The sequence below is a fragment of the Mauremys reevesii genome, linkage group 4, assembly GCF_016161935.1.
Source record: "Mauremys reevesii isolate NIE-2019 linkage group 4, ASM1616193v1, whole genome shotgun sequence".
NCBI lineage: Eukaryota > Metazoa > Chordata > Testudines > Geoemydidae > Mauremys > Mauremys reevesii.
Genome location: NC_052626.1, coordinates 49,614,575 through 49,628,265, shown reverse-complemented (window position 1 = coordinate 49,628,265; position 13,691 = coordinate 49,614,575). Strand labels below are relative to the sequence as shown.

Genomic DNA, 13,691 nt, shown 5'->3' with positions numbered 1-13,691 from the left:
ATGTGCCCTAGTAGTTGGAGGCAGTCTCAGGCGGTGGCCCGGGGGCTGTCGCGAAGTCTCGTAGCCAGCAGTTTTATGGTATTGTATCGGTTGGGTGGGAGAGATGCCATACTGGTTGTGGAGTCGAGGCTCGCTCCTATAAACTCCAGGTGCTGGGTAGGACTTAATATGGATTTGCTTCTGTTTATTTGCAGGCCCAGAGACTGGAAGCAATTAATGGTGAGTTGTGTGAAGCGGAGGGCTTTGTCGAACGTAGAGGCCTTGAGAAGGCAATCATCGAGGTAAGGGAATATTATGACCCCTTTTTTCCTGAGGTAGGCAGTGACTACCACTAGGAGCTTCAAGGAAACTCAGGGGACAGTGGAAAGGCCGAAGGGTAGAACTCTGTATTGGAAATGCATTGAGCCGAGGGTAAAACAAAGGAAACATCTGTGGGCCGGGTGGATAGTGACGTGAAAATAGGCATCTTGTAGGTCGAGGGCTGAAAACCAATCGCCCTGCTCCAGGGCTGGAATTATGGTGGTGAGAGTAACCATCATCTTGAACTTTTGCTTTTTGATAAATTTGTTGAGCCGCCTGAGGTTGAGGATCGGTCACCAATCTCCAGTTTTCTTTTCTGTTAAAAAAAATGGGAGTAGAACCCTTTCCCCTTGTGGCATTCGGGCACAAGTTCGATAGCCCCCAGATGAGGGAGATGTTGTACTTCTTGCTGGAGGTGTAGCTCGTGAGAGGGGTCCCTGAAGAGGGATGGGGAGGGAGTGTGGGTGGGAGGTAAGGAGAGGAAGGGGATAGAATACCCAGTTGTGATGACCTCTAGAACCCACTTGTCGGTGGTAACATTCTGCCATTGGAGCAAAAATGGCTGTAGGCGGTGTCCAAAGATAGTTGTATGCGGTGCATACGCTGAAGTTGAGATGATGTTTACGAGACCCTCAACCAAAGGTTCAAATCTGCTTATTAGTTGGAGGAAGTTGGGGAGCCCCAGAAGAATTGGGGCGATGCCGCTGATATCTGGATCTCTGGCATTGGTGGTGCTGTTGTTGATCCTGAGATCTTGTGAAATGCTGAGTATATGGTAGCGTGGACAGTGGTAAGGTTGATATCTGTACTGTCGCCTTCTGGTCATAGGGGTTTGGATTCACTGGAAGAAGGCTGTTCGGACCCTGAATCATTCGTAAGGGAGAAGCAGTCTTTAAGTAAGGGTGACTGCAGCATAGGTGACACTAAGAGGTCACTTGACTGGGTAAACGGCAGCGCTGAGGCAGCTGAAGGTGAAGGCTGATAGAATTGCTGTGAGGGAACCCGGGCTTGCACCGGAGTTCTAAGTCTTGGCTCAGTGCCAAGTAGCGCTGTTAATGCTGGTGCCGGAGCCGGTGCCGCGCTATTAATAGCAGGCTGCGGTGCCTCATGGGGTCCTGGTATGTCGGCACCGTGTTCGTCGCGGTGCCGATGGGTGCCATAATCGAGGCAGGCAACTGAAGGCCTGTTGCCTCGGCACCGGAGCTACGCGCTGCTGCCGCAAGCACAGGCGGGTTTAGCGCGGTGCTGGAGGAGCCCGGCTCGTCAAAAGTGCTCAGGTGGGGGAGCACAGGTAAGGAGACCGTGGATCTTCTGTGTCTGAGGGCTTCTTTTGAATTTGACAGAAGGTGCCCTCTTTTTGCTGTTTTCTTCTGCTTTTTAGAAGCAGGAGAGCTGTGGCGGTGAGCGGAGGCAGAGTCCGTTCCAGGGTCTGAGGCTGACCCTAAGGATTTTTGAAGTAGAATAAGTTTAAGTTTGAGCTCCCTGTCTTTTCGCGCTCTGGAGCTTAGTTTAGTGCAGTGAGCACATTTTTGGGGAATGTGGGTCTCCCCCAAACATTTTATGCACTGCGAATGTCCATCCGAAAGAGGGATAGCTTCCTTACAGGAGGAGCAGCACTTAAAGCCTGTGGAGCCAGGCATGTCTGAAGCGGCTGCGGCTGAGAGAAATGTTTTTTTTTTAAACGGTAGGGAAAAAAAAGGGTAAGTAACACTAACTAACAACTAGCTAACAAGAAACTAGCTAACTACAAGTAATTTTAAGATGAGGAAAGAAATTCTTTAACGGATCTGCTGAGCTCCGTCTCAAGCCGGGGATGGTAGAGAAGGAACTGAGGGAACCAGCCGCGCATGCTCACTAGAGGTATACTCAGAGCGGAGGGGTGGGGGGGGGCGGGCTCTGAGCATGCATGGCCAGTACGAGTACTGCTGCAGAAATCTCCGATCAAAGGCGCAGGGGCGCACCGACACCTAGAGTGGAGCACCCACAGGGACATCTCTCGAAGAAGAATATGGAAACCTCGGATAAGCATTAGCAGGCTGTGTTTCCACTGAAGATATGTCTTTAAAAAAGAATCTGACAGAATAACTCCTCCTTTTAACTGAAAGGCACATCATTTATCCAGAAAATACCTGGGCTACATTTTTTGGAACTGGCATTGCTGTCTCTTGCATCATTTTTTCCCCTCACTCCTTTAGATCTATTTAATTTGAGAGTTATTCTTAGCTAATACAGATGTAAGTGGCACAGATTCAGCACCCAGAGCAGGAATGCAAGACTGAAACAGTTGATTTTTTTTTTCTGATTTGGCTAATATTCAAACTATGCTGTTTCATGAAACATAAATACCAATAACATTTTAAAAAAAACACTATAGTAAGCTGTTTTAAGCAAGGCATGTTACTACAGAGCATTAATGACTATGTACACTTTTTTCCTTCTGAATGGATATAAACAGATATGGAATAACCTCATTTTAGCTTTTTTTCACATTATAAATTCATTTTTCTCTCTGCAAAATGTCACTCTCTCTCCAGCAGCTTAATCCCAAGAGGTCTGGTAACTGCAATTACTGCATTTAAATATTCCACATATCTGTCAAGACTCAAAAGAGTTCTGTGGTGTCAGTTTAAATATAAATATATATATAATTCTAGTTAATAGTCATCACTTCAAGTCAGTTTTGAAAACTGTATTACTCACTCAATATCTGTGTTGTGTTGTGTATGTGTGAAGCTTATGTTGCAATTTTATCTATTGATTTATTGGCTGAAAAACTAGCCATCCTGATTCTGCCAAACATAAGTGTCCCTGTACAGAGTTTCTCATAGAGGTAAACTTGTCAATATCATTTTTCTCTAATCAGTCAAGAAAAAAGTGCCAGAAATTGCTTAACTTTCTACTCAGAACTCTAAGTGATGCTGGAATTTTTATATAAATACTCTATTTCAAGCATTTTCCAACAAAACACATTACAAGTTCTTCATTTCTATTTTCTTTCCTTCTAAAGAGACCTTTTATATTTACCAGTGTCCATACAGAATGTTGATACCTTTTTGTTCTTCTTCTTGTGCCTTTTGCTGCAAGTGCTAATTCTGTACATTTTGTAATGACACCTTGTAAACTGCCTGAATGACTATGCAATGATGAACAAGGATTTTAATGGTCCAGAAACTACAACCACAATTTTGATCCAAAATGGGTCATAAGGTTACTGTATTCACCTTGAAGTTAGATGGGTCTATGTACCTGTATTTATTTATCCTACAAAGTAGCCCTTGCAGTGAAGATAAAAGTGTAATTATTTTTACAACAACGGAAGATTCAAGATGCTAGAACTAATATCCTTGTGCCCAGCAACCATAACTAGCACCAATGAATAGCACTTCAAGGCTTTTAATCTCCATGACAACCTTCCTCACATTCTTCCATAAAATACCACTTTGCATGCACACAAACATACTCAGTTATGCACACCTACTATGTGTTCATAAATATCACCTGCACTGCACACCAAAAAACCTGCTATTTAATATCACTGACTTCTTTCTCTTGCAACATTAATCAATCAATCAGGAATCCATCTTAAAAGGAACTTCATTTGTATTCTTATGCCAATGGTTCACTGTAGAATAAATAAATGAACGATGAACAGATACTGAAATTGAAAATTACTTCAACTTTAAATATGGAGAAGGCCACTTCTGTGGGTTTTGCAGTGTTAGGCAAACTGAAGAATGTCTACCCCCTTCACAGTCCAGTCCCAAGGGAACAAATGTTTTAGAAAACCTGCATATCCTATAAGAGTTGGCACAAACATAGTGACCTAAAATTTTGTTGATTTGTGCATGAATTCTGTCTAGGATCAGGAGAAATACCTGCCTTCAAGGCAGAAACCCACTTAATCGGCCACAAAGTAGATAAACCTACCTATTCATACGTATTCCATCACAGAGGGGAAATAGTTGATTTGAGCGTTGTGTACAAAACACTGAGTAGATTTTGTCAGCTAGAATCTAATTACATATTGATGTGAATATGGACAACACCAAGTATCGGAAAAGTCATGTGACAAGTTGTTTAAGAATGATTCTAAAATAAAGGTTCACTTATAGCTAGGTTTAGCAGGTCTAGGAAATGGGGCTTCACAGTATCTGCCTATGCAGAACTCATTGCAGCCTAAGGGCCTTAACGGACACTAGTCACCATTTGGCCAGCTGATGCCCAGTAATGCTACAGTCATGCAATTTCTAATTTATGTTGGTAAGAACCAGTTGGCCAGTACCAGAACCCATGTACTATGAGGTTCATCAGCCATGAAATCTGCCTTTTGCACCAAAATTTTATTCCAGAAACTAAGTTTAAAAGAAAAATTCTAGCTCTTCTGGTTGTGCAGAAAACTTTCCAAGTTTGAACTGAAAGCAACCAATGTAGTGTTGTCTGCTTGACTCTGCAGACAGCCTTAAACTGTTGCTCTGAGATATTTTAATTTCCCCCATTCATCTAATATGGGATGTTAACTCTGACCCCTAAAAGTGGCAATATTAATGTTAATATTAACTTTCACTGATGCTCATATTAGCATAAGTGGCCAGGCAGTGAACTTTCCTGTAATGCAAACCAATCTCTTATACTTTCCCAGGTATCAAAAGCCCCACATCCCTAAAACCTCCAATCTTACTCCCCACCCTCCATCCCATCTACAGTACAGCAATGTGTTTTAAATACAAAATTCTGCAGCACATTGAAATGTAAAATAAGTTGAACTTGCTTAATTACATTCTAAAAAGGCATGTTGTATTCATTCTATTGTTCATTTTCAGACTTCATTCAATGATAGCACAAATTTCACTGCATTGTTGCTAAGATTTCCTCTCTCCGCCTCACAGCCTATTCCTCATCTTATTATTTCCCCTCGTTGAGTAATTCCTTTATAGGTTCATATTGGACCAGAAACTCTTACGTATTTAAATAAGATGTTTATGCCTTGTCCATATATCCAAACCTGGCAAACTCCATGTCACTTTCCATTCCAGGGTGATTCTACTCTTGGAATCACCAGTTCTGCATCTTTCTCAGCTGCTCCCAAGGGCTCTTCCCCTTCAACCGATGCCAGAAACCCCTCAAAATCATCTTGTGGAGGCCATAGGATCTGGGGCTCACAGAACTTGTACAAAATAGACTGTATAGATGTGCCTACCTAGTGGACTTGGCATTCTCTGAAACATTGGCTTAGTATGATAGAGTGCCTTGCCAGCAGAGTTTGTCTATGGGGATTTCTGGCTTTATCCTTCCCTTTCACTCCACAAGTTGTTCTGGCTATATGTTATAGGACAAAATGGGGCACATCTTAAGTGTCTCCTGGGCTCCAATGAGTAAAGAGAAAGACTCTTGACTGAAGAAGAGGATATGTTCCAGACTGCAAGTCCTCTGGAAACCAGAGAAGTCATTGTGATTTGGATCCCAAGGGGGGTATGTAGTGGAGAGAAAAAAACAGAGCTCACATCATGGGCATGTGTCTCAGAAGCAGAGAGATTGTAACAGGCTGGTAGCAGTTGCCTGAAATACTCCACACTATAAACAGGTGTTGATTCTGCTGCAAAAGGGTTAAGTGGGTTTTGCTGACACTGTGAGACAGATGACCCATGATCTCATCATGATCCAAGGGAGATGGGAATGGCTTTCTGAGGGAGAGAAGATCTAGGGTGTGGGCTGTGCAGTTCTAAAGAAGGAACCCTAGTAGCAGCTAAGTCTGCAGAAAAGAGTTAAGATATTATTTGTTATTTTACTATTTTTTCTTTATTAATTAAGAAGATGGTGAATTTGGACTTTGTCTGTGCAATGGGGTGTCCAGCCCACACACGCTCTGAAGAGGTTAAGCAGCTAGGTGGGCCAGTTAACCACCTAGGCTGCACCTGAAGGAGGAGCCAGAGAGAAAGGGCTAATTAGAAATGCGGCTCCGCTGGACACGAACAGGAGAGGCCTGTATAAAGCCCACAAGCTGAGTGTAGAAGAGGGCTTCAGAGAGGGAAATTGCAGTCACTATTGGGGTGAGAGATGGTAAGGTAGGAAGTAGTCCAGGGATACAGCAGTAAAATTCTGGACTTTTCAGACCTTGCTTGCTTGTTGTAGGGTTCCTGGGCTAGAACCCAGTATAGAGGGTGGGCCGGGGTTGTCCCAGCCAGTGAGCAGTGGTTTCATTATGTAGTAGTGGATCCTGAGAGATTTTGATGCCCCAGAAGGGGAGAATTATAGTGAGTAGAGCCACTGTGACAACCTGGTGTATGGACCCATTTGTACAACAGGTTGATAAGGGTGCCTGTTTGCATGTGGTTGTTTTTGTGATAAGGTATTTATACACTTTATTGAGAAAAGCTTATTTCACATAGGCTGTATCAGAGCCATCAGATGGTAACAGCATTTTGTCACAGCGGGTACTGGGAAGTGATATAATAATAGGCTTTATGTGGCATTACCAGATCCCTTGATTTGTCAAGAACCTGTACAAGTGTCACATTTTGGGGTGCAACCCAGACCAGTGAAAGGTTGTGTCACTGCCTGCCTTGTACTCCTGGGTGCCTTAAATGCTCTGCTGCTGTGGCTCACAGCAGCTGGGACACCAACAGCTAGCAGACAAGCATGCAGTTCCCTGAGTGTCTGTGTGCTGTGCATCCATGGTTCAGCGCTCTGACCCCAGCAACCTGCCTGCAACACACTAGCCTTGGTTACTACTTCCAGGGTAACTCCAGCATACCCCCTGACCTAAATTTCCCCAGAACCATCTGTCCTGAAATATCCAACCCACTCCTGGAACTCTCAGAGAATTAATAAGGTTTGTTGTTCCTTTAAAGAGACCAAAGCACAGCTTATTGCTTTAACTGGAAGTAATAATCACTTCAATACAAACACAGCACTGGGTTAGTTTAGATTAAAAGTAAAACAAGTTTATTAACAAAAGACCATGGATTAAGTCATACTAAACAGAAGAAATGTAAAGTAAAATGGGTTACAAACAAACTAAAGTAAAAATATGCTTTCTAGTGGCTAAGACCGAACTTAACACGCTACAACCTTGGTTGAAGGGAGATTTCTTGCCAATCTTTTTCTTTCTAGCTATAGGTGACCTTTTTCTCAGTCAAGGCCTTCCATGGAAGTACAAGGTGATGGTTTCCTTTCTCTTCCTAGGTGAAAGATCTTAGCCTAAGAAGCTTTGTCACATATACTCAGTTCCCAGAGACTTCAACCTCCTTGGTTGAAGGGCCCAACTTCCTCTGCTTGCAAAAGCTCTAGCGTCTGGTGTCTGTCTAGTGATAGATGTGAAATGGCTTCTTCTCCTTCCTTATCTTCTAAAACTTACTGTTTTGTTTCCAGATGCAGGGTAGCCTCATGCTGTTCTTCCCTTCCTGTGGATTTCCCATCTCCCTGCTGGTTCATATGTTTTTAGTCACACCTTAATTAATTTTGCTGGAGACAAGTAAATAGCTTCCCACCTGTCTGGAAGACAACCTGTTTATCAACTCCCTTTAACCTTTAGGCACATACTTTAAAGCATAATATAAGTGAGTATTCATAATTTCTCATATTTTGTTAATGCATATATTGATATTTTTATAATACAGTAATATTGTATACAATCAGTTGATTCAATTGCTTATCATTTTGAGGTTCAGACTCCTTGTCTTTATAGCCCAGATAAGGTTTCTCTCTCCTGCTGGGTTGTAGATGCCATGCTGTCTTCTCCCCTGCTTGCTAGCTTTGTTTATCTTGTATGCAAATAGCCCTTCATTGTCTGACCAGGCAGAGACAGACAAGCAAATACATTCCTTTATCTAGGGCAGACTGTGCTTATGTTGCTTGCTAAACATGTTTTAAGAACATAATTCTAGCACATATATAAAATTCTTTGTACACATCCCATACATCAAGCAAGAATATTAATGACTGGTAATTTATTAGTCTTCCAGTAATATCTTACATGACACCTTTTAGATACAAATTATGACAACAGTGTGTTAGGAATAGTAAGTATGTCAGGCCTGACAATAGCTGCTGATGTGGAGTAGGGGTCTGCCAATGGACCTGTGTCACAACAAGGAATTAGTTCAAAGATCTGATTATTACGCTGTCTTGCAGTTTATCCATAAGAATAAGTATCTTTAAGTTTACCAGTGCTTCACTTTAAGAATCTTTATATGGCTACCTTACTGATGTTTGCATTGTGCAACTAGCCCTCAATCAGAGATCTTTTTTATAGAATCCCTGCTGGCACTTGCAGGACCATCAATTAATTAATCAAAGAATTTCCTACTGATTTTTTTATTGCCTTATTATATTCCTGTAAAAAAAATTACATACTGTACCTCATCAGATATGCATGCTTTCTTTTTTCAGAGTATTGTCTCTGGAGAACAAAAAGTTTTAGGTAAGGAAAGAAAGCTTGAAGCTATAGTTTTTAAACTATATATAATTACTTTCAATGCAAAAAAAATGAGAATAGCTTTATTGTCATATTTGTACTAGTGGGTGTGAGGAGTGATTTAACTTACAGGTACTGATTATGTAATTGTATTGATACAGGGCACACAGCCTACCTTGCCTACTGAATCATCTCGACTGACAAGAGGAGGTGTGAAAACTCTGCCTGCTTCTATTCTGCCACATATCCTGGCTTTACAAAGGAGAGAGCTTTTTTCACAGGTGGGGATTATTGAGCCATTCAAGCTCTTGATCACAGCTATGAATGCATAAAGAGGACATGTCAATTCCATGTGGTATAACTTAGAAATTAATTGGGTGGTGAAACCAAGCAGCTCATATGATGACTGTCTCATCAGATACACAATATAGGCTGACTATCAGAGCCTACCTGTGGTTTAAAAATAAAGTTGTAAACATTACAAAATTGCGCTGACATACAAGTTACTGATTCTGAAATGTTCCACTTTGTTTGTTCATGTTTTACCTCTTTAGGATAGAATTGTTGCATAAACCCATCTATTTATTTAGATGTGAAGAGACACCACAAACTATTATGGTCTTAGCTACATCAGTGTGTATTAAAGTAATTAGACTGTGTATTTTTAAACCTAAGGCCCTGCAGCAATAGTTAATTAAAAGAACATGAATTTAGAGTCTGCAGAATAATTGTGCCTAGGACAATACTTGACCAAACATAATTAGCTGAATTTAGATAAATTCTCAATGTGGCTTTCAGCAACCTGAATAGAAAAATCATACACTTCACTGGGTATAAATAGGTTTGAAATGAACATTTGGAATGTATGAGAATATTTTGCAAGAATAATATACCCAGGATTTTAGACTATGTAATAAAGTGTAGGCTCTTTGACTCAAGAAAAATCTGCTTTTCTATTCTGCTTTTATTTGCTGTTTTTTTTTTTGGTTAAATTTCTTTCAGCAGATATAAAAGATGAAGGGAAGCAAAAAGAATGAGATTTAAATAAAGGAAAAGTGTTATATTCAGTATTTTCAGTTCTTTACTAGGGATAATTAAAGATTAATGTTATGGTATTGTATTTGTTCAAATAGCAATACAAAAACACATTTCTGTCATGTTCACTAATAGACTTTCGAGCTGTATTTTCCTCAGTTTTATCTTATTTTCCTGGTACTATTTAAGCAATTAATTGCTCCAAAGAGTGCTTTTTTTAAAAAATGTTAAATAAGACAAATCCCAAAATTACATTTTATTTAATTTACAGCAAGAGTAATGTTAAGTTCTGCTGTATTAAAATAAATGAATAGTTAAAACTGGAGTATGAAATAAAGTTCTAAAAGCATTAAGCAGTTGACCTGGAAAGAGAAACATTAAGAATTACTGGATTTTATTATTAAAGAGAAGATGAAATAACAGCATGATGAAGAGCTAATTAAGAAATTCAGTGTTGTTAATAGCTTTGTCCACTAGTGGTGCAACATGGTGAAAGACTTCCGTTTTCAAATGATGCAGTTTCACTCATTTTGCCAGAACTGAAGTGGTTTTCTCCTGCAAACTCTAACCCAAACTAAGTCTGAGCTAATAGGGGGGAGTGTGTAAAGGGAGCTCCTTCCTCTCCTCTACTGCTCATGCACAAAAAGAAACCATAATATATCTGCAGCATAGAGTCTCAGACTCCAACCACTGTGACAAGGGTTCAGCAGCTACATCCCAGATACATGCTGCTGAGCTGGGTCTGATAGCAGAGGGCCAGGGAACACTGCCCATGAATCGGACACAGGTCAGGATATGCATCACATTGGGTGATGGTTTTTGACAGCAATAAGCTTTTTTGTATTTTTTATACCCATTATTACTTCAGACAATGCCCTAGGAAAACAAGCTGGCTTCTTTTCTGGTTAGCGCATCGTCAACAAAACTAAGTTTCAGGTGCAAAATCTTCTATTAATCATGATGCCCTAGCTGAAAATAATGCAGCCTGACTTTAAGATCTCAGATGAAGTTTGTGGGACTTGACAGCATCTTTTTACTTCTATACTGACCATTCTATTTCAGTTATTGGCAATCATGGAGCCCCATAATTACAATTTGCTTTTCAGACCTGTGTATAACACCACTTTAAAATGTATGATTGTGGCTATATTTATTTTCATGTTTCACATTATAATGCCCTCATGGAAAAATCCTTCAGAATTTAATAAGGTTAAAGCAATAGGATTCTACAGAAATTACTCTTCTAAAAATGACTTCCTATTTTTAAAAATAATGAATTTAGATAAAATGTCTATTCATTATAGAAGTGAATGGAGGCTTATATCCCAGATATAGAATTTAATAGGTGTGTTTACAAATTCTGTAGAAATGATGAACTTCATCTGCCCTGTACTGATTGGGTGTTTTCTCTAACCCTCCATCCACCCATCTCTCACAGTCTCTCTACCTCATCTTCAATCCACACCTGCCTGCCCCTCTTACCTAAATCTGCCCTGCCCTGTCCTCCTCACCTTCCTGTCCTTCAGTGTCCTTTCTCCCTTCAATTTTCTTTCCATTTAGCTTATCCCCTTCTAACTACCCGCTTCCCTCCCACCCCCACAATGGAAATAACATGCCCTTTGCTTCCACCATATTGTTCACTCTGCTTGTGTAATATATTCCTTCCCCCACTCTGGGATTTGTCTTGTATATTTAGGCTGTAAGCTCTTTGGAGCAGAGATTGTCAGCTACTCTGTGTTTTGTACAGTGACTAGCACAATGGGGACCCACTCCTGGTTGGTTCTCAGGCATTATTGTATTAAATTGTGTAATTTTCATGAGGGAAAATTTAATAAAATTGTAAAAAAAATTAAAAGAATAGATGATGGGATCATACAAGCAACAGGTGATTTAAATTATCACATTCCACTTAACGACTGCAACAGTGATCATAATCATTTTGCAATTCTGTATAAATGTATCTACCTAGAATAATTTAGAAAATCATTAGCTCCATCTAGTGGTAACTATGTATAATTTTCACTTACTTCCAAAGCTCTATTCAAGGCTTTGGTTCTAATTTGTTACATTTGAGGAAACAATGGATAACAGCAATTAACTGGAGTGATATATGAACAGCTGTTTTATACCTGTTGATAGCATGAAAAATATGGTGAATTTTAACTGTTAAATTTTAATTTGCTATAGAACACATATCAAATAACTGAATTATCAGAGAGCTCGTAATAAGGAGATGGAGGCTCTCTCCTCGGGCCAGGGTCATTGGTTCAAATCCATACTAATATGGTATAACTGAAACGCCTTAACATAATGTGTGAAATGAAATTGTAGCTACTAGTAAATGAACTAGAGCCAAGTTTACATCACAAAAACCACTCTCACAACTATCACAAATACCAACAGTAGTTGACAGTCTCAAAAGATAACACAACCACTGAGTGGACCAGAGAACGTGAACTACCTATCCCCTTATTTCTAGGATAGGATTGAGTCAAAGTGGCAGAGCAGTAGTGAGATGCTTGCACTCCAACTGCCCAGGCCCCAACTATCTTGTAGAAAAGAGAGAATTTGTAGCCCTGGGAACTCAAGTCTCTCACCTTTCTCAAGCATTAAATCCCCATACAACTATTTTGAGCTATATCCAGGTTTCTGCGGACATGATAACTTGAGGATGCCTCCTGTTCATGAAGTATTATACTGACATGGAATTGTCTCAGTCAATTGTCTATGCAGGGGTGCTGTACAAGTACTGAAAGATGAATGGGCAGGTTTTCCCAAGGAAGGAAGAAAACAAGGGAGAGAAATCAAGATGATAGGAATGAGGCAAAATAAAGACCAGAAGTGTTTTTAATAATGTGGAGTTTGGGGGGTTTTAACAATGTTTTTAATAACTTTCAATGGTCTGATAGCCCATTTTTGTTAGTGATTTCCTATAACTAGTGAACAGGAAAGATGAGAAGATGGAGAGGAGAGTAACTTGGGGATGACACAAAAAGTACCTAATACTCTCTTTCTTGACCTCTGAGAGGAAGGAGCAAACTCTCTGAAGCACTAGTCGATACACCTCTACAAGACCCTAGAGTCATGTCAGTAATGCCCTATGATCAGCAGTATGAAAAGCTGCTCTTAGTTATAATAGAGTTGGCATGAACACCTTACCTTGGTCCATAGCTAGAAGGAGATGAGTCATCAATATCACTAGCTGAAATCGGGCTGATAGGGATCAAAACATCTGTGGGATCCAAGCCCAGCTTGATTTGGCTCATCACCACTTTATTATTTATTGTATGTATTGTTTTAGCACCAAAGAGCCCCAGCTCCATTGTGTTAGATGCTGAACAAAAAGTCTCTGTCTCAAAGAACTCTCAATCTTCTGTTCCCTAACCTAAAAACTGGAGGTTTGACACAGGCTGGTAATTGTACAGATTGTTACGATCCAGAGATGTGTTTTGAGCAAGGACCAACCTACAGCCTGTTTGTGTGGCAGGAAGCTTGCCAATCTGGAGGAAGATGTTGACAGTCCATATCACCGAGGAGCTCATTTTCTCTATCCTGGTTTTAATCAGCTGTGAAGGACACAACTATCTCATAAACTTTGCAGATCTATTAGCCTAGATGAACAAAACTGTCCTTGCTTTTACCACAGTGAAGAATGTATAAATTCACTGGTATAAAATTACTGGACTAGAAGAAATTCTTCTGCCACTAGCATGCTGTCTTCCTCCCATACTACTTTATTTGTTAAGGTCATCTCTTCCAGGGTGGTCTGTGAGAACAATGTGAGGGAGGAGGCATCTAAGTGCCACTATTATCAATGGCTGTGGATGGATCCTAGCTTGTTAAATGTTCCACTAGACCCCTGAAAGTGTAACTTAATAGTTGAGTAGGAAATGCCCTCAGGGGCGGCTCCAGGCACCAGCTCAGCAAGTGCGTGCCTGGGGTG

At 40.5% G+C, this 13,691-nt stretch overlaps 1 long non-coding RNA gene across 4 annotated transcripts; it reads left to right on the top strand.

The window, feature by feature from the left end:
- Positions 1-207: 207 nt before the first annotated feature.
- Positions 208-11,623, top strand: LOC120404971. Of its 4 annotated transcripts, none has more exons than XR_005598293.1 (4): positions 208-281; positions 7,669-7,856; positions 8,689-8,719; positions 8,875-11,623. It is a non-coding gene; the product is annotated as an uncharacterized LOC120404971 (long non-coding RNA). The 4 variants fall into 4 exon arrangements; XR_005598294.1 differs by lacking the exon at positions 208-281 and adding an exon at positions 6,287-6,347; XR_005598292.1 differs by lacking the exon at positions 208-281 and adding an exon at positions 6,323-6,357.
- Positions 11,624-13,691: the final 2,068 nt, after the last annotated feature.